We start from the raw sequence: 18,626 nt of genomic DNA on the forward strand, positions 1-18,626 counted from the left end.
ATACATATAAGTACATAAAGTATACAGTTACATGTATGTTAAAGTATGTATATACATATCTAATGTAAATATACATATATATGCACATATGAACCTATATCTTCATTGCATGCTTATGTAATAGATGCAGTGTGTAATATGTGTAAATCCATGTTTTATTTGTATAGATACCAAGGACATGATAATAAAAATGACATAGTTCTTGTCCTCAATTGTATAGTCTGTTGGGAAAGAAAACACACAAATAGAAAAAATTTTCATATAGAGAATTTTTAATATTCTCTATATGCTGCTATAAAATCAATAGTAGTCATGCACAGGGTATTGTTGGCATAAGGGAGGAAACCTTGAAAAAGGGGTACATGTTAGGGAAAGCTTTGGGAAAGTGAGAGATGAGCTGATCTGAAAGGACTTGTAGTAGTGACTCTTGTTGAGCGGGAGGGAGGGGTAGGCAATGAATGGAGGAAATCCCAGGTAGAGGAAAAAGAGAGTGCCAGAACAGCCCCACATTTATTTAAGAAATTGAAATTATAGCTAAAAACCTCCACACACAAAACTCCAGGCACCAAAGTTTTCATGGTTAAATTGTACCAAACCTTTAGTAAATAAATAAAACCAATTATACACAAACTCTTCCAGAAAATTTAAGACAAGGAAATACTTCCCACTTTATCTGGGAGGGCTGCCTTACCTTAACCCAAAATCTAGATGTTACAAGAAAAGATAACTACACAACATTAAATATCCCACATAAACATAGGTACGAAAAACCTTGAGAAAATTATAGCAAATGAAATTTAACAACATATAGAAAGAATAATACATCATGAATAAATGAGGTTTATTATGAGAGTGCAGGGCAAACATTTGGAAATAAATTGACGTAATTCACCATATAAAAAACAGACGAACATCTCAATAGGTGCAGAAAATATAATTGACAAAATTCTATATAGATTCATAATAGAATGAACAGCACTCAGTAATCTGGGAATAGATGGGAATTCCCTTAACTTGATAAAGGCATCCATTTAAAAAACAAATAACCAAAATACTATAGCTAGCATCAAACTGAATGGGAAATGGCAATTCAGTGCAGAAACAATTGGTGTTGAAACAATTTGATATCCACATGTCCTATAGTTTGAATATGTCCCCTTCAAAATTCAGGTGTTAAAACTTAATGGCCAATGTAGTGACATTAAAAGGTGGGTCTTCTCAGAGGTGATTAGGTAATGAGGGCTCCTCCCATTACGAGTGGGATTAAGGCCCTCATAAAAGGAGCTTCACTCAACATTTGACCCTCTTGCCCTCTGCCTTCCACCATATAAGGACACAGTGTTCTGCCTCTCCTGAGTAAGCAGCAACAAGGCACCATCTTGGAATCAGAGGGCAGCCCTCACCAGACAACTAAATCTGCAGACACCTTGGACTTCCCAGCCTCCAGAACTGTAAGAAATAGATTTCTGTTCTTTACACATTATCCAGTCTTGAGTGTTCTATCATAGCAACACTAGTAAACTAAGACAATATGCAGAGAGAGAAAAAGAGAGAGAGGAAGGAAGGAGGGAGGGAAGGAGGAACAAAAGAAAGAGAGATCTTTAAAGCATACCTTACATACAAATACTAACTCAAAATGGATCAATACCTAAAAGTGAAATCTAAATTAAATTATTGTACCTTTTGAAAAAATAAGCCACAGAATGGGAGAAAATGCTTGCAAATCAATTATCTGATAAAGAACTTATAACAAAGATATATAAGGATGTCTCAAAACTCAATACTAAGAAAAGAACAATGTAATACAAAAAGGACAAAATTTATTTTCGTTTGGTCACTTTTTAAAAATTTTACTTTAAGTTCTGGGATATATTTGCAGAATGTGCAGGTTTGTTACGTAGGTATACATGAGTTGACACTTCACCAAAGAAGATATTCATATAACAAATAACTACATGAAAAGACCCTTGAGTTCATTAGTTATGAAGCAAATGAAAAACCCTAATGACATACTATTACATGCCTATTACAATTACTAAAATCAAAAGAACTGACAATATTGATGATCACATAGAAAAAGCGAAACTTTCATACATTCCTAATGGAAATGCAAAATAGTATTGTCACTTTAGAAAAACAGTTTAGCAGCTTCTTAAAGAGTTAAGTATTTACTTACAATACAATCTAGCATTGCCACCTCAAAGATGAAAGTTTTATTTACATAAAAGCAGATATAGAAAAGTTTATACAGCTTTTCTATATATCTTCCAAAACTGGAACAACACAAATGTTCTTCAACAGGTGAATGGATAACCAAATTATGGTACATCCATACAATGGAATACTATTCAGGATTAAAAAGGAATGAACTACTGATAAACACAACATGGCCAAGTGCATTATACCAAGCAAAAAAAGCCAGATTTAAAAGACTACTTACTGGCTGGGCAGTGCATGGTGGCTCAAGCCTGTAATCCTAGCATTTTGGGAGGCTGAGGCAGGTGGATCACTTGAGGTCAAGAGTTCAAGACTGGCCTGGCCAACATGATGAAACCCCATCTCTACTAAAAATAGCTAATTAGCTGGGCCTGCTGGCGGGAACCAGTAATCCCAGTTACTCAGGAGGCTGAGGCAGGAGAATTGCTTAAACCTGGGAGGTAGAGGGTACTGTGAACCAAGATCGTGCCACTGCACTCTAGCCTGGGTGACAGAGTAAGACTCTGCCTCAAAAATAAATAAAATAAAATAAAATAAAAGATTGCATACTTTTACTTGATTCCAGTTGTATGACATTCCGAAAAAAAGCAAAACTATAGGGACACAAAACAGAACTATACCTTAGAACAGGTAAATTTATTTATGTAAAGTGTATCTTAATAAAGCGTGAAGAAAAATTAAGGTGTCATCCATAATAAGAAAATTATTTAACATACATGAATTACCACATCTTAAAACTAAATCATAAAATTTAATGTATTAAAATTTTAGCATTTTAATTTGTTGTAATATGGAAAGTTATCTAGATCAACCCTCTTGCTGAAACAAGCTAATAATCCTGAGTAAATATATATTCTTAAAAATAATTATTGAACTGACAGGGTCATAAAGCATTTTTAGCAGAAATCCAGAAGGTAAGTGGAATTCTGCAGCCAACTTTCATTTTTATGGCATTTGCTAATTAGGATGAATTTGATCTACAATATTTTAGCTTCATGTGGTGCAAAGAACAAAAGACAAAAAGTCCAAAGCAGTTTACAAGAGACAAGTTTTAAATCTAAATATTCAGAACATTTGGAAGTAAAATGATTCAATAAATTATATACATGAATCAAAATCTAAGTACTTGGCAGGTAGTAAACTATTAGCATCACTCTAAATAGATTTACTAACTAAAGCATTAGGAGATTAAACTGATCACTACACGATGCTAAAACATTTAATAACTCAAGAAGATATAACAGTTCTAAACCTGTATGTACCTATCAACATAGCCTTAAATATGTAAACCAAAAATTGAAAGACAGGAAAAAATAAATGCAAATAATAGTGAGGATGTTAGTATATTCCTCTCATAGCTAAAGAAACAGCTGACAAAATAAAATTAACATGATACTGATGATTTTTAAAACATGATTCAATGAATAAGCGGACATATATAGAACACTATATCCACCCATGTAAATTACAAAAACTTTTGAAACATACAGAAAACATATTATAAAATTGGCCATATTCTGATCCAAAAGCAGCTCTCAACAAAGTTTAAAGAACTAAGCCATGCATATCACATTCTCTATGATGAAATTTAGTTAAAAATCAAAACAAAAAGATAACTAGAAAAAAACACAGTATGTTTAGAAGAAAACCACAACTAAATAACCCATGAGCCAAAGATAAAATCATAATATTACAAAATATTCAAAGCTGAATAATAATGAATATATTATACATAAAAACTCACAGGACATGGTTAAAATAGCATATGTCTCCATTTCAGTGGTATTAGAAAAAAAACAAAAGCTCAGAATTCAAGCTAAGCAACCATCTAAAAAGTAAGAAACCAGAAAAACAGGGTAAATTTTTTAAATAGAAAAATGTATATATAATAGAACCAAAAGAGCCAAATGATGGTTCTTTGTGAGGATAAATAAAATTGATTAAATTGTGATGAGATTAATAAAGAAGAGAAAAGGTAGAAGCAGTCAAAATTAGGAATGAAAATGGAGGCATAGCTACAGTTGATGTAGACAGTTGAAAGACTTTGAGAAAATATAATAAACAACTTTATTCCTGTAAAATCACCACAGATTAACAGATTATGTTTCTATTAACTCAACCTGGAAAATGCATCTATCCTGTTCTCTGAAGGATTCCTAACATTTGGTGATGCTGTCAGACATGACCAACAACATCATAAGGAATGTGGCTTTTCAGGGTGAGATAAGAAGCTTTGGGAAGTTTTTGTAGAGGGGTAACATAATCTCACTTTCATTTTGTATAGGTCTTTCTGGCAACTGTCTAAACATAAACCAGAGAAGGGCAAGGCAGACTCAGGAAGGACAAATAGAAGGCTATTTTCATAAATCGGGTAAGAGATGGTGGCATGGACTCAAGTGGTAGGGGTGAAGGTGGAGAGAAGTAATTAGTTCTAGATATTTTAGAAGGTAGAGCCAGAAGATTTACTGGTGAATTGAATATGGAACACGAGAGAAAGTAAATACAATGAGTTCAAAACAGTGATTTCTCCAAAGTTGTTTTGTTTTTTCTTTTGTTTGTTTCTTTGTCAAAGTGATCAGAAGAACATATTCCATTTCCTGAGATGAAAAAATCCTTAGGAAGAGAAAGTTTTAAGGAAACCAAGAGTTCCATTATGGACAAAGTAGGTTTGAAGTTCCTATACAGGTGGACTTCTTTATAGTGCACTTTCCTTTATTGTGCTTCACAGATATTGAAATTTTTACAAATTGAAGGTCTGTGGCAACCCTGCATTAAGCAAGTCTATCGGTGCCATTTTTCTAATAGCGTGTGCTTGCTTCGTGTCTCTGTGTTATGTTTTGGTAATTCCGGCAATATTTCAAACTTTTTCATTATTATTATATCTGTTATGGAGATCTGTGATCAGTGATCTTTGATTTTTGTGACTGTAATTGTTTGGCAGCCCCACTAATCATGCCCATATAAGATGACAAACTTAACTGATAAATGTTAAGTGTGTTCTGACAGCTCCACTGGAAAGCCGTTCCCTTGTCTTTGTCCCTCCCCTGGGGCCTCTCTACTCCCTGAGACACAACACTATTGAAATTAGGCCAATTAATAACCCTACGATGGCCTCTAAGTATTTAAGTGATAGGAAGAGTCACACATCTCTCACTTTAAATCAGAAGATAGAAATGATGAAGCTTAGTGAAGAAGGCATGTTGAAAGCCACAATAGGAAGTCCTTTTATGCCACACAGCCAAGTTTTGAATGCAAAGGAAAAGTTCTTGAAGGAAATTAAAAGTGCTACTCCAGTGAACACACAAATGATAAGAAAGTGAAACAGCCTACTGCTGATATGGAGAAAGTTTTTGTGATTTGGACAGAAAATCAAATTAGCCACAACATATCCTTAAGCCAAATTCTAATCCAGAGGAAGACCCTGACTCTTCAATTCTATGAATGCTGAGAGAGGTGAGGAAGCTGCAGAAGAAATGTTGGAAGCTAGCAGAGGTTGATTCATGAGGTTTAAGGAAAGAAGCCATCTCCACAGTACAAAAGTGAAAGGTGAAACAGCAAGTGCTGATGTAGAAGCTGCAGCAAGTTATCCAGAAGATCTAGCTAAGGTCATTGATGAAGGTGCCTACACCTTTAGGATATTCCCCTCATAGCTAAATAAACTGCTGAGAAAATAAAATTAACATGATATTGATGATTTTAAAAACATGATTAACTAAATGAATAAGTGGACATATATAGAACACCACACCCACCCAGATTTTGAATGTAGACGAAACAGCCTTCTATTGGAAGAAGATGTTATGTAGGACTATTGTAGCTACAGAGGAGAAGCCAATGCCTGTAAGCTTCAAAAGACAGACTGATTCTCTTGTTAGGGACTAGCACAGCCGGTGACTTTAAGTTGAAACCAATACTACAGACTATTCCAAAATCCTGGGGCCCTTAAGGACTATGCTAAATCTATGCTGCCTATGCTCTATAAATGGAAAAATGCTTGAATAACAGTACAACTGTTTACAGCATGGTTTACTGAATATTTTAAGTTCACTGTTAAGACTTACTGCTCAGAAAAAAAGAATCCTTTCAGAGATAACTGCTCTGTATTAGTCCTTTTTCACACTGCTATAAGGAACTACCTGATGCTGGGTAATTTATGAAGGGGTTTAATTTACTCATAGTTCTTCAGGATTAACAGGAAGCATGGCTCAGAGGCTTCAGGAAACTTACAATCATGGCAGAAGGTGAAAGGGAAGCAAACACCTCTTACCATGGCAAAGCAGGAGAGAGAGAGAGACAGAGAGCACTAAAGGGGAAGTGCCACACACTTTTAAACAACCAGATCTTTTGAGAACACACTCACTATTACAAGAACAGCAAGGGGGAAATCGGCCCCCATGATTCAATCACTTCCCACCAGGCCATTCCCCAGACACATGAGGATTACAATTAGAGATGAGATTTGGGTGGGGACACAGAGCCAAACCATGTCATGCGCACTGACAATGCACCTGGCCACCCAAGAGCTCTGATAGAGATGTACAAGGAGATGAATGTTGTTTTCATGCCTGCTAACACAATATCCATCCTGCAGCCCATAAATCAAGGAGTAATTTCTATTTTCAAGTTGCCTAATATAACAAATGCATTTTGTAAGGCTACAGTTGTCATACACAGTGATTCCTCTGATAGATCTGGATAAAGAAAACAGAAAATCTTCTGGAAAGGATTAATCATTCTAGATGCCACTAGGAACATTTGTGATTCTATGGGAAGAGGTAAAAATATTAACATGAATGGGAGTTTAGACGAAGTTGATTCGAATCCCCACGGAAAACTAACTTAGAAGGGTTCAAGACTTCAGAGGAGGGAGTAACTGCAGCTGTGGTAGAAACAGCAAGAAACTACAATTAAAAGTGAAGCCTGAACATGTGACTGAATTGCTGCAATCTCATGATAAAACTTGAATAGATTGGGAATTTCTTCTTACGGACGAGCAAAGTGTTTTCTTGAGATCAAATCTATTCCTGGTGAAGATGCTATGAACAGTATTGAAATGACAACAAAAGATTTAGACCATTGCATAAACTTAGTTGTTAAAGTAGCAGCAGGATTTCAGACAATTTCCTCCCATTTTGAAAGAAGTTCTACTGTGAGTATAATGCCATCAAACAGCATCACGTGCTACAGAGAAATTCTTTGTGAAAGGAAGATTCAATTGATACTGTAAACTTCAGTGCTGTCTTACTTTAAGTAATTGTCACAGCCACCCAACCTTCAGCAGCCCCCACCCTGGTTAGCTGCCATCAACACTGAGGCAAGTCCCTCTACCAGCAAAAAGAATATGACTCACTGAAGATTCAGATGATCATGAGCATTTTTCAGTAATAAACAATTTTTACACTAAGATATGTCCATGTTTTTTAAGACATAATGCTATTTTACACTGAACAGACTACAGTATAGTGTAAACATATAACTTTTATACGCACTGGGAAATCAAAAACGTGTGTGGCTCACTTTATTGTGGTAGTCTGGAACAGAACTCACAACATCTCCAATGTATGCCTGTATTTCATTTAGGTGAAGATATGAAAGTGGCAGTTGAATATACAAATCTGTAATTCATGGGACTGCTCAGTGTTGGAGATCTAATTTGGGTTCATCCATCTATAGATATATTTAAAAAGCTGAGGCGTGAATAAAGATACCTAGGGAACACAGGTAGAGAGAGCACACAAAGCCTGACCTGCAGCATTCCAGTGTTTAGAGGTCAAGAAATAAGATAGAGTAGTGGACTAGTGGCCAAGTAATAAACTGGGTCAAAGATGAAGAATGAAGAATGCCAGTGGATTTTGCAATGTGGGGGTTTTAAGGGACCTCGATAAGACAGCTTTTAGTACAGTTGTTAGGACAAGACAGGCCTAGAGTTTAGTCTTAAAAGGGAACAGAGAAATGACGTGGTTGTTGGAGGACACCATAGAGACAAAGAAGGTTCATTTATTCATTTTTATGTTTAAGACAGGAGATAACTGTCCTATGTTGTATGATGATGGAAATGGCCCAGTAGAGACAGAAACATTGGTGGTTTCTATTTTTTCCATCTTGTTTGGTTTGGCCTTTCAGAATTTAATACCTAATGAATGACTTTTTTTAACTTTTATTTTAGTTTCAGGGATACATGTGCAGGTTGGTTCTATAGATAAATTGCATGTTGCGGGGGTTTGGTGTACATATTATTTTGTCACCCAGGTAAAAGCATAGTACCCGATATGCAGTTTTTCAATCTTCACCCTTCACCCACCCTCCACCCTCAAGCAGGCCCCAGTGTCTATTTTTCTCTTCTTTGTATCCATGTGTACTCAATCTTTAGCTCCCAATTATAAGTAAGAACATGCAGTGTTTGGTTTTCTGCTTCTGTATTAATTCATTTATGATAATGGCCTCCAGCTCCATCCATGTTGCTGCAAAGGACATGTTCTCATTATTTTTTATGACTGCATAGTATGTCATGGTGTATATGTACCACAGTTTCTTTATCCAGTCTACTGTTGATGGGCATTTAGGTTGATTTCATGTCTTTGCTATTGTGAATAGTGCTGCAACGAACATACGTGTGCATGTCACTTTATGATAGAATGATTTATATTCCTTTGGGTGTATACGCAGTAATGAGACTGCTGGGTCAAGTGGTAATTCTTTGAGTTCTTTAAGAAATCTCCAGACTGCTTTCCACAATGGCTGAACTAACTCACATTCCAACCAGCAGTGTATAAGCGTCCCTTTCCTCCGCAGCCTCGCCAGCATCTGTTATTTTTTGACTTTTTAATAATGGCCTGAATGACACATTTGAATTAATTAGTTTGACAAGAGTTTTAAAATATCAAACACACTTTCCCACAGTGTTCATTTTGTTTATATTTGCTTATCTCAGTAAATTGTTAACATGTAGAAATGAAAGCTTAAATGTACAATGAGCCATATCTCTGCATTTATTCAAAGACTTTAGGGGTCAAATTTGCTTATTAAACTGTGTGACAACCAGTTGTGTTTTTGAAATGTTTAAAATTTATCTTAATGTCCACTTTAGGTTCTAAATAATTGAGATAGGCTATCTATAAACCCTGCATTCACCAGATAATGGCCTCAGTATATCCTGCTCTTGGTCAGGAATTGACATTCAGTCTATAATTATTTACTTACGGAAGATTTATGTTTTATAAGTAAAAACAGAGAGTATTGGTTTTAGAAATACATGATGTAGTTAACAAAATCCAAGAAAAGCATTAATTAATAATAGAAAAAATCACTCACAGTTATTGAAAGCATCCCGCATGATGGGCGCTGTGCTGCAATCTACGTTCATGCTCTCATTTACTCCCCTCAGCAATTCTCTCTGGTGGTGGCCACTATGATTCTATTTTACAGACCAGGAAGTTGAGTCATTACAGGGGGCAAGTGACTTGCTGAACGGTACACAGCTGGGAAGTGGTGTGGCTGGAATTTGAGGTCATGCTTTCCATAGTCATAGTACACGACCGCTCAAGCAGGCTAGCATATGGATGGAAGGAAGAGAATGCTTCCTTTTCATACCAATGTCTTTATGTATGAAAAGCAAAGTTATGTTGATCGTATTAGGAATCAGGGTGAGTAATTTCTATTTTACCATGGAAATGATGAATTAACAAATTATTTTAATGTAGCAAAATTCCTCTACTGAAAGAATTAGACACAACTCCACCATATATTCACTGTGCATTTGGAAGGAGGAGGCCAGAAACTGAAAACTCTAAAAGCAATTTTGTGAGGCAGACGGAATTCCTTTGGGACTTCATATTAAGCTATTTTCAGTAGGGAGTACAAATATTTTGTTGAAAATGCTAAGAAACGCCTTTAAAACATTTCCTAATAGGGTCATAGTGGCTTGTTGTAAAGAACAGAAACCAATTTGCCCCATGCCTGACATATTGTTCAGTATTTACTATTCATTTTGTTCTAACAAAAGCCTACCTCAGATCAATAAATATAAATGTTGTAAAAAATAAATTTGATAAAGATTACATTTTTTCATTTGATGTAAAAGTACTTTTCACACGTTTTGGTAATTCATTAGGATGGCGATTTCGTTTTAAGATTAGCTTTCCCTTTCCTTTTGTGTTACCTGTATTGAAAACTGGCTATTACCATATGTACTTCTTTACATTTTCTGCAGCATGTAATTAAGAGCTAAACTTATATATTTGTTGCCCTTTTTCACCTAATGAAGATAATTCCAAGGTTTGTAGAGAGAAATAAGAAACCATTCAAACCACTTGTGTTATTTTGTTTGTTGTTTTGTTTTTGAGACGGAGTCTCACTCTGTCACCCAGGCTGGAGCATAGTGGCGCAACCTTGGCTCACTGCAACCACTGCCTCCCAGGTTCAAGCGATTCTCCTGCCTCAGCCTCCTAAGTAGCTGGGACTTCAGGAGCCCACCGTCACACCTAGCTAATTTTTGTATTTTTAGTAGAGACAGAGTTTCACCATGTTGGCCAGGCTGGTCTCGAACTCCCGACCTTAGGTGATCCGCCCGCCTCGGCCTCCCAAAGTGCTGGGATTACAGGCATGAGCCACCACACCCAGCCGCATTCAAACCACTTCTGAGGACTCTCCTATACTCTGGGTACTTAACTATGAAGTCTAAAGTTGTGGGGTGTATAAACCAGCTATAAAGCTAGACAGGCTGACTCTAAAGCAAAGGGTAACATTCTCCACCTTCTGTTTTCTCTGGCTGTCCTTCCCTCTGGAGTGTCCTCCTTATACCTATAGGGATGTCTAGTGTCTGCTATCACAATTTGCTAATTGAATAGGCTCGATATCAGTCATTTCCACCTTAGTGAAAATTAAAACTGCTGTGTATTCTCTCCCTAAAGTAATTTTATTTTAGGCCTTGTTTATAATGTGGCATGGGAAGCATTTCCTCTCCCACCTCCTTTAAATATATTTTGAATATCAGGGATTAAGTAGAAAAGATATTAGTGAAGATAGACTAACCTTGAGAAGCTTAGTTGTGCACCTCAGATAACACAAATCCGTGCATAGCTAGTCCCAAAGTAAAGCACAATAAATTGCATGAAATAATCAATGAATCTGAGGTGCTTGAATAATAGAGTCTTAGAACTGGTTGGTACCTAAGGATTTGTTGTACTCTTCCCTCCCACCCAATGCAGTAATCTTCTCTGTAAGAGCAGTAACAGATGGTCAAGAACTTGTACCACTATTTTGGTTTTTCTTATTAAAATGGCTAGATTTCAGAACTTCTTGGCAAGCTGCTATTCAAATGCAGAAATGCATCTGCTTAGAAACTCAAAAATAAACATGTTTTCCAAAGGAATCAAGTATGTTCTATAAAATCCTGGCCTGTTCATAGGATGTGGTAAGCATGAATTTCATTACAAGTTAATTCTACCATGATGGTAGTGAGGTTCTTTGTTCCAAACTAAGAAGTGTTGAGTGCGGTTGGTGATGGCTGGAACTAAGGGGAGGGAGCTGAGAACTGACAGACGTATGCTCAAATCCTGGATGTGTCCTGGCATCAAATTTCAGAAAGTTAAGAAATAACGTTTTGTAAGGCAGTTTCATCTCATAATTTTAAGTTACTGTATTCATTCTACATGAAATCCATCATTAAACTCAGATACCAAATCCAGTAGAGTAAATCAGGACCAAATACAGCCTGTAATACGCAGAGCCAGTGAGGTTGGGCAGCCTCTGTCTGAGTTCCAGACACACTGGCACTCAGCTAAGGATTCCAGACACTCAAACTTAGCAAGAAATAGGACAAGAAACATGGAGCATGACTTAATATTAGTCTGTGTGCATTTCTATGTGGAGCAATACATTTGCAATGCTTCTTAAAATGTAATGATGCCACAGTTTTATTTTTACATACAGTCATTAACTTTCAAATATATTCAGCAGATGATATGACTGCACATATTGGGATTTGGTATATATAACCTTTCAGTCCTTTTGACAGAGAGTGATAACATTGATAATCTCCATATTGCTTAATGTTTCTTTGCTCTCCCTCCTTTTGGAAATTCTCTGTGACTCGTTAAATGGAGAAGAGATTCCATTAATATTCAATGATACATGAACAAGCAATTAAAATAATTTCTATTCTAATCTGGAAATAGAAAGTATTTTCTATCTAGCATTATATAAATGCTATATTTATAAGCTATGTGGGTACTATAGGCAGAGATCAGTTTCAAAAATGAGGCAATTACACTGTGCCACATTATAGATTGATTTGAACCACATAAATTTCATGTTTAAGACTCACTTTGATTATGTTGTGTATTTTACCATTTTAGAGAGGTTTCCCTGTGATCCTAATTCTAACTCAAAATAACCTGTTTTCACTTTTTGCCTATCCTTCCAACAATCTCTTCCCAACAAACCACCACCACCACCACCAAAAAAAAAAAAAAAAAAAAAAAAAAAAAAAAAAAAAAGCTTCACAAAAGTTTTTGGAATTCAAATGGGTCTTACAAAACTTTTGGATAATTCAAGTGTAAACTAATCAGAAACACATGGGATTGAATTCCCTTTGAGATTTACAATCAGGGTGAAAGGACTTGGCAAACTGTAATGGTTTAACAACAAAAGAAATCAAGAATTTTCAGCCTCACAAGCCTCTACATTTCCTCTCAATTCATTTATATTTAAAAGGGAAGCATATGCTAGAGGCTAGAGTTTGGAAAACTGCCTGGTTATCTGATCTAGTGTTCTGCATCAGCACCTCATCCACCACCCATCACCTTAAGTTTATCTTCTCAACCTGCATGATTTTGAGTGAAAGGGGAGCCAGAAGTGAGATGTATGATCATCCTACTAATAGTTCACATCTGTTCTGAGACTCTGATTAGCTCTGAAAATTCTTGTGATAGAAAAATAATTTGTTAAACTCCCTCTTAAAACCTGAAGCAAAAATTAGCAGGCTTCTATTTTTATAATACTCACAATTTTCTTCCAGAAACATTCTGATCTGTGTACTCATTATTTTCTAAAGTACGTATTTACTTCACATCAGGCATACAATGGTGGACAAAACAGCTGCCTTTCTTCCCCGTATGGAGCTTACAGTATAGTGAATATTTCATGGGACTAGTATCTACAGAAGGTGTTTTGGGAAGCACAGCTTTGGAGAGAGTAATTTGCCAACATTGCACAGAATAAAGGCACCATGAGGGCCCAAGGAAGGAAAAGATTTGCAGCTGTCTTGGTAAGAACTGATGATAAGTGGAATCACACAAGAGATGGTTTAGATATAAAATCAGCAGGATTTGGTAGCTGCTTGACTTTGGGAATCAAAGATGAATTTCACTAGAAAGATAGTTGCGCTGATACAAAGAAAATACAAGAAGCTTGGGAAACACAATTGAGTTTAGGTTGCATATTTGTTTTATGTGCTGTATAGCAAATTACCACAAACCTAGCAATGTAAAACAATATGCCTTTACTCTCTCTCAGTTTCTGTGGGTCAGCAGTCTGGATATGGCTTAGCTAAGCTCTCTGCTCAGAAGCTCACAAGCTGTAATCAAGGTTGCATTCTACATTCTCATCTGGAAGCTGCATTCTCATATGGAGGCTTGACTGGGGAAGATCCACTTTTCCAAGTTTTTCAGGTTTTTTGAGAATTTGTGTATTTGTGGTTGTATGACTGAGGGTCTTAGCCTTTTATTGGTTGCGGCTAAGGCAAACTTTAAGCCCTAAAGGGAGGTCCTTGCTGCCTGGGCCTCCCTATAGGCAGTTCATAACATGGCCATTTGCTTTTTCAAGGCCAATGGGAGAATCTCTAGTTGCAGTGTGCTAAGAGAGCCTTGTATACTTAAGGCAGTGACATTCCACCATCTTTGGCATACAATATACACTCATCAAAAGAGTGAAATCCTGCCTTTGCATATTGTATTGGTCAGAAGCAAGTCATGGGCTCTGCCTACATTCAAGAAGAGAGAATTAAACAAGAACGAGGATGCATTGGGGGTCACCTTAGTGTATGTCGGCTCTAAGTTTGGATGTGTTGTGTTTGAGGTGGTAGAAGAGCCTTTGGTGAACAAGTCATCCGCGGTTATAAACTGGACAATGTACATCTAGAATGTTTTTTTCCTTTGTGAACTTTTGATAGCAATTAGGGTTAAATTGCTATTTCCTTATAATATTTCTTTATCCAGTTTGTGCTGATTACATTTATAAAATAAAGAGAAGTAAACCTTATATATGAAAACAAAAATGAAATAATATTTGTCAGGTGGTGATAAAAATAAAGCTTAGAAAGATATGTACAACGGCATCTCTCAGATAGGGCTAGAAAGTTTGGAGATGGATATTTATTCCTTAAAGCCAAAGATAAAATAATTTAATTTTCTTCTCCAAAAAACTTCATAGCACAGAAATTGGCAGCCTCTCAGCCAAATATCTCTTGGAAGAAGAAATAATACCTCCTGCTACACATTAACTTCTGAGCCAATTTCAATCTAATACACAGAAGTTAATTCTAGTCAGCTCTCAAGAAAATCTTGACCTACGAATATCTATTTGAAAAACTGAAAAGAGATGTAAAAGCAGAGTCCTACAGACAATATTCTAACAATTGGTGCTGCATTACCAGGTTTGTTTTCTTCTTATCTTATCCCTAAATGGCAAAATAAAAGGCCTAGATCGACTATATCTTGGATTTATGTGACCAAGTCTATCAACAAACCAATAACATCATCATGCATAAAGTGAGCCTTACTCTGTATTTCACTTCTGGTGGTTTTAGTCAACAGCCACTCCATTTTCTAAAGGCAGAAGATTGAACAAAAGATCAGTATATTCCACAAGAACAAATAAATCCAATAACTCTGTAAAGAAGAATATCCCTGTGACCAAATTTTGACTTAGTTACATGATATCATAGGTTTTTAAAAAGCTACTTCATAGCTATGTTTTAAAAATCTAGATATAAACTCTCAAAAGGCAAACTATAGATTGGAGAGATATTTGAGACATACTATACAACAAAAGATTACCTTTTATAACTAGAGAACTTTTAAAATCAATAAGATTAACACAATGAAAGTAGAATACATGAAAGACATGAAGAAATGCAGTGGCTAATATGTTTACAAAGAAGGCTTGATCTTATTTGAAATTAAATACAAGTAAATTAAAGCAATGAACTATTTTTAATATGTCTAATAAGCAAATTAATATACCCAGATGAAAGTAGGAAAATGAGTACTTTTAAGTACTGGAGATGGCATACATTGGCTTCTGGAAGACAACTAATATACATCAAAAGTTCTAAAATGTAATGATTCTTTGCACCAGCAATTTCACTTCCAGGAATTAATCCTAAAGGGAAGATTATGATTTACCTTCAAAGGATTTTTTAAATTGCAATTTTCTTATAATAGGAAAAAATTAGAATGAAAGAATATTCAATATTAGGGGATTTGTAAAACATGTTATGGTATAATCATAGCCTGCCATCATGACTTTTAGCCTGTTTTCCCACTCCATGCCCCATTCTCTCCTTTCTGAGAACCACTGCCAGCCTCACATCTCACAAATAGTGTTGATACCATATAACCCTTTGCACCTATCCATTCCCCTGTGTTCATAGCTAATTAGGTGTGGATATACTAAACTGGCCTAATCAGATATGCTCCCTTGGAAGTTTAGAATTGGAATAAAGAGACTCTGGTTAATTCAGCACTTTAATCGAATGGCAGAGTGGTGAACTCAGGTGCTGTAGTGGCCATTTACACAGAGAAGGGGAGAAAACAGCCTCCAAAGAAAAACAAAGCAAAGGAGCCAGAAAATTAGGGAAAAGAGGCATTATGGTATGGGTGCTAAGGCCAAAGTCATGCCCCAAACCACAGGGTTGTGCCTATCCTTGACAGAAGTGCAAAGAAGGAGCTCATTTTCGGACATCCCACCTTTTATTTCTGAGCCCTTCCTTCCCACATTTTTTTGTTTTCATTTAGATGTTGCATATATTCGTCATTTAGGACTTTCCAAGAATGACTTTCCAATAACACTCCAATTTCTTTTTTGGAGGTTAATCAACCTCCAAAACCCACCACCAATTTTTGTGTTGGTGATGGGGGAATCCAGATGCCTCCAGTCATTAAGGAAGCTGAAGCTGACAGAGGCCATGACCCCTCATCCCTGCTGAAGGCAGAGGATAGGTCCACACCTAAGCTCAGCCACTGATGCTCTCTGACTGGCCTTTGAGTCATAAATAGCAGCATGCTATCCTATCCACACTGCTGCGCTTTCCACATCTGGATACTCGGGATCACGCTAGGCTCCTGTGCATCCCACACTTATCCCTCAGCCTTCCATTGATTTTCCAACACGAATAGCCTTCTAATATGTCACATATGATTAAGTTAGCTGGAGTCCATTTCTGTGTTTTTAAATATACTTTTATTTTAAATATATTTTTAAATATATTGATGTGTACTTTTCTTTCTCACCTTTCCTTGTATATGATGCCCTCTTACTTCAGCTAGTGGAGGCTTGGCCATTATTGTAAGGAGGCTAAGCATTAAAACAACAATGTAAGATAAAAAGATGTCCATGTTCAGCTTTTGATTTCCAAAATTAGACTTGTTTTAATCTCCAGTAAGATTCTTAAAAATGAGGCTTTGTTTAAAGAGGTAAGTTTTTTCTGAATCCCTTAAACTCCAATTTTTATATACAGATCTAGGTCTGATGGACTTTTGTCCTAGAGTTTTACTAGAAAATACTGCATAGAGCCAACAAATGATTTGACACAAGGGATATGCCCAATAGTAAGAAGGAAGAAGAAGAAATTATTCTGTCATGGAAGGGAGGCACAGGGCTCAGAGAGGAAGCAGTTAAACTGATGAGATGCCTGGTTCCCTTCGCTGATCTAGAGCAGCCACACTGCCATCCCTGTGCCGTGGCCAAAGAGACAAAACAAATAATTAAAAATGCCCACAGAAAGCTAAAATGGATTAAATGAGAGGCTGATGCTCTGCTTCTCTGTCAACAGGCCAAAGAGCTGTACAGCAGAAATTACAAAGGAAGCATTTGATGATGTACCCAAGAGGGTGCCCCAGTCCTCCCATAGACGATGCAAGGCATACCAGAGACCCAGAAATGTCTGTGTGGCTCAGTGGGGAAATGTGGAGAGGCCACAAAAACCTAGAGGGGACTCTGATTGGGAAAAGGAAGCTACACAGCCTAGGGACTTTACTCCTTGAGGCAACTGGCAAGAAGTGATACATTAGAAGTTAATGCCAGCGAAATATTCAACAAGGTTAGGTATAACCAGCCACATCTCAGAGGACACCAGTATACGGCCTTTGGGGACCAAACCAACCCCTCCGAAGCAAAGAACATCAAGAATGTGGAAAGTGCCCTCAACTCCTGCCACATGAGGATGGATGCAACCTCCTCCTGCACATTGGAAAGAAGGATCAGGGAGGGACCAGCCTATGGTAGCAGGAGGCACAGCCAAAATAGGGCTCTAAATTGCTGAAAGTTATTTACTCACAAGAGATGAACTATCTTAACTTGGAAAAGTTGTTTACCCTGCCTTCACCTGGAATTGAAATTGTCTGCTAAATAAAATAAAGGAAATTATAAAATATGTTACACATACAGACTATAACAAATACACTTTTTTTTTTTTTTTTTTTTTTTGAGACAGAGTTTTACTCATCACCCAGGCTGGAGTGCAGTGGCGCAATCTCAGCTCACTGCAACCTCCATCTCCCGAGTTTAAGCGATTCTCCTGCCTCAGCCTCCTGAGTAGCTGGGATTACAGTCACCCACCACCACGCCCAGCCAATTTTTGTATTTTTGGTAGAGATGGTGTTTCATCATGTTGGCCAGGCTGGTCTCAAACTCCTGTCCTCAGGTGATCCACTCACCTTGGCCTCCCAAAGTGCTGGGATTACAGGCATGAGCCACCGCGCTCGGCCAGAATACACTTAATTCTTGATATAAACATAATTGAGTCTACTAAGTAAGATAATAGACAAGATGGTGTGTGTGTGTGTGTGTGTGTGTGTGTGTGTCTTACAGGCAGATATTAAAAAGCCAATATCAAAAAAGAGATTACAGATGTAGTTGGGTCCTTTCCACTTTCCAAGGTTCCTACTTCTGTTCCTGCACCCTAAATTTTGTCTTCCCCATCTGCTCTCAGATCTTATTTCCTCTGTAACTTATTCTGATATATAAGTAGAGGAAAATGAAATGGGTCTAGAGTTCATGTTTAAAACGAGAACAAAAGAAATATGGGTGCTAGCATGTCTCATGTTCTCAACTATCTCAAGCCATATGCTCAAAGAGAAGAAAAACCTGAGGAAAGTATCAAAACACTTGTAAAGCTCATTGTCTAGTAT

General features: G+C 36.8%; 1 long non-coding RNA gene across 2 annotated transcripts in view; it reads left to right on the forward strand.

The window, feature by feature from the left end:
• The window catches only part of LOC107975924 (uncharacterized), a 49,387-nt gene extending 31,504 nt beyond the window's left edge, over positions 1 to 17,883 (forward strand). The window contains exons 4-6 of one of the 2 annotated variants that reach the window (XR_008536528.2): positions 1,333 to 1,451; positions 4,502 to 4,588; positions 17,270 to 17,883. This is a non-coding gene — a long non-coding RNA (uncharacterized LOC107975924). The remainder of the gene's footprint in view (positions 1 to 1,332; positions 1,452 to 4,501; positions 4,589 to 17,269) is intronic. The other variant, XR_010158951.1, reaches the window with a different exon arrangement.
• The last annotated feature ends 743 nt before the right edge of the window (positions 17,884 to 18,626 follow it).

This window comes from Pan troglodytes, chromosome 6 (assembly GCF_028858775.2).
Source record: "Pan troglodytes isolate AG18354 chromosome 6, NHGRI_mPanTro3-v2.0_pri, whole genome shotgun sequence".
In the NCBI taxonomy this organism is placed as follows: domain Eukaryota; kingdom Metazoa; phylum Chordata; class Mammalia; order Primates; family Hominidae; genus Pan; species Pan troglodytes.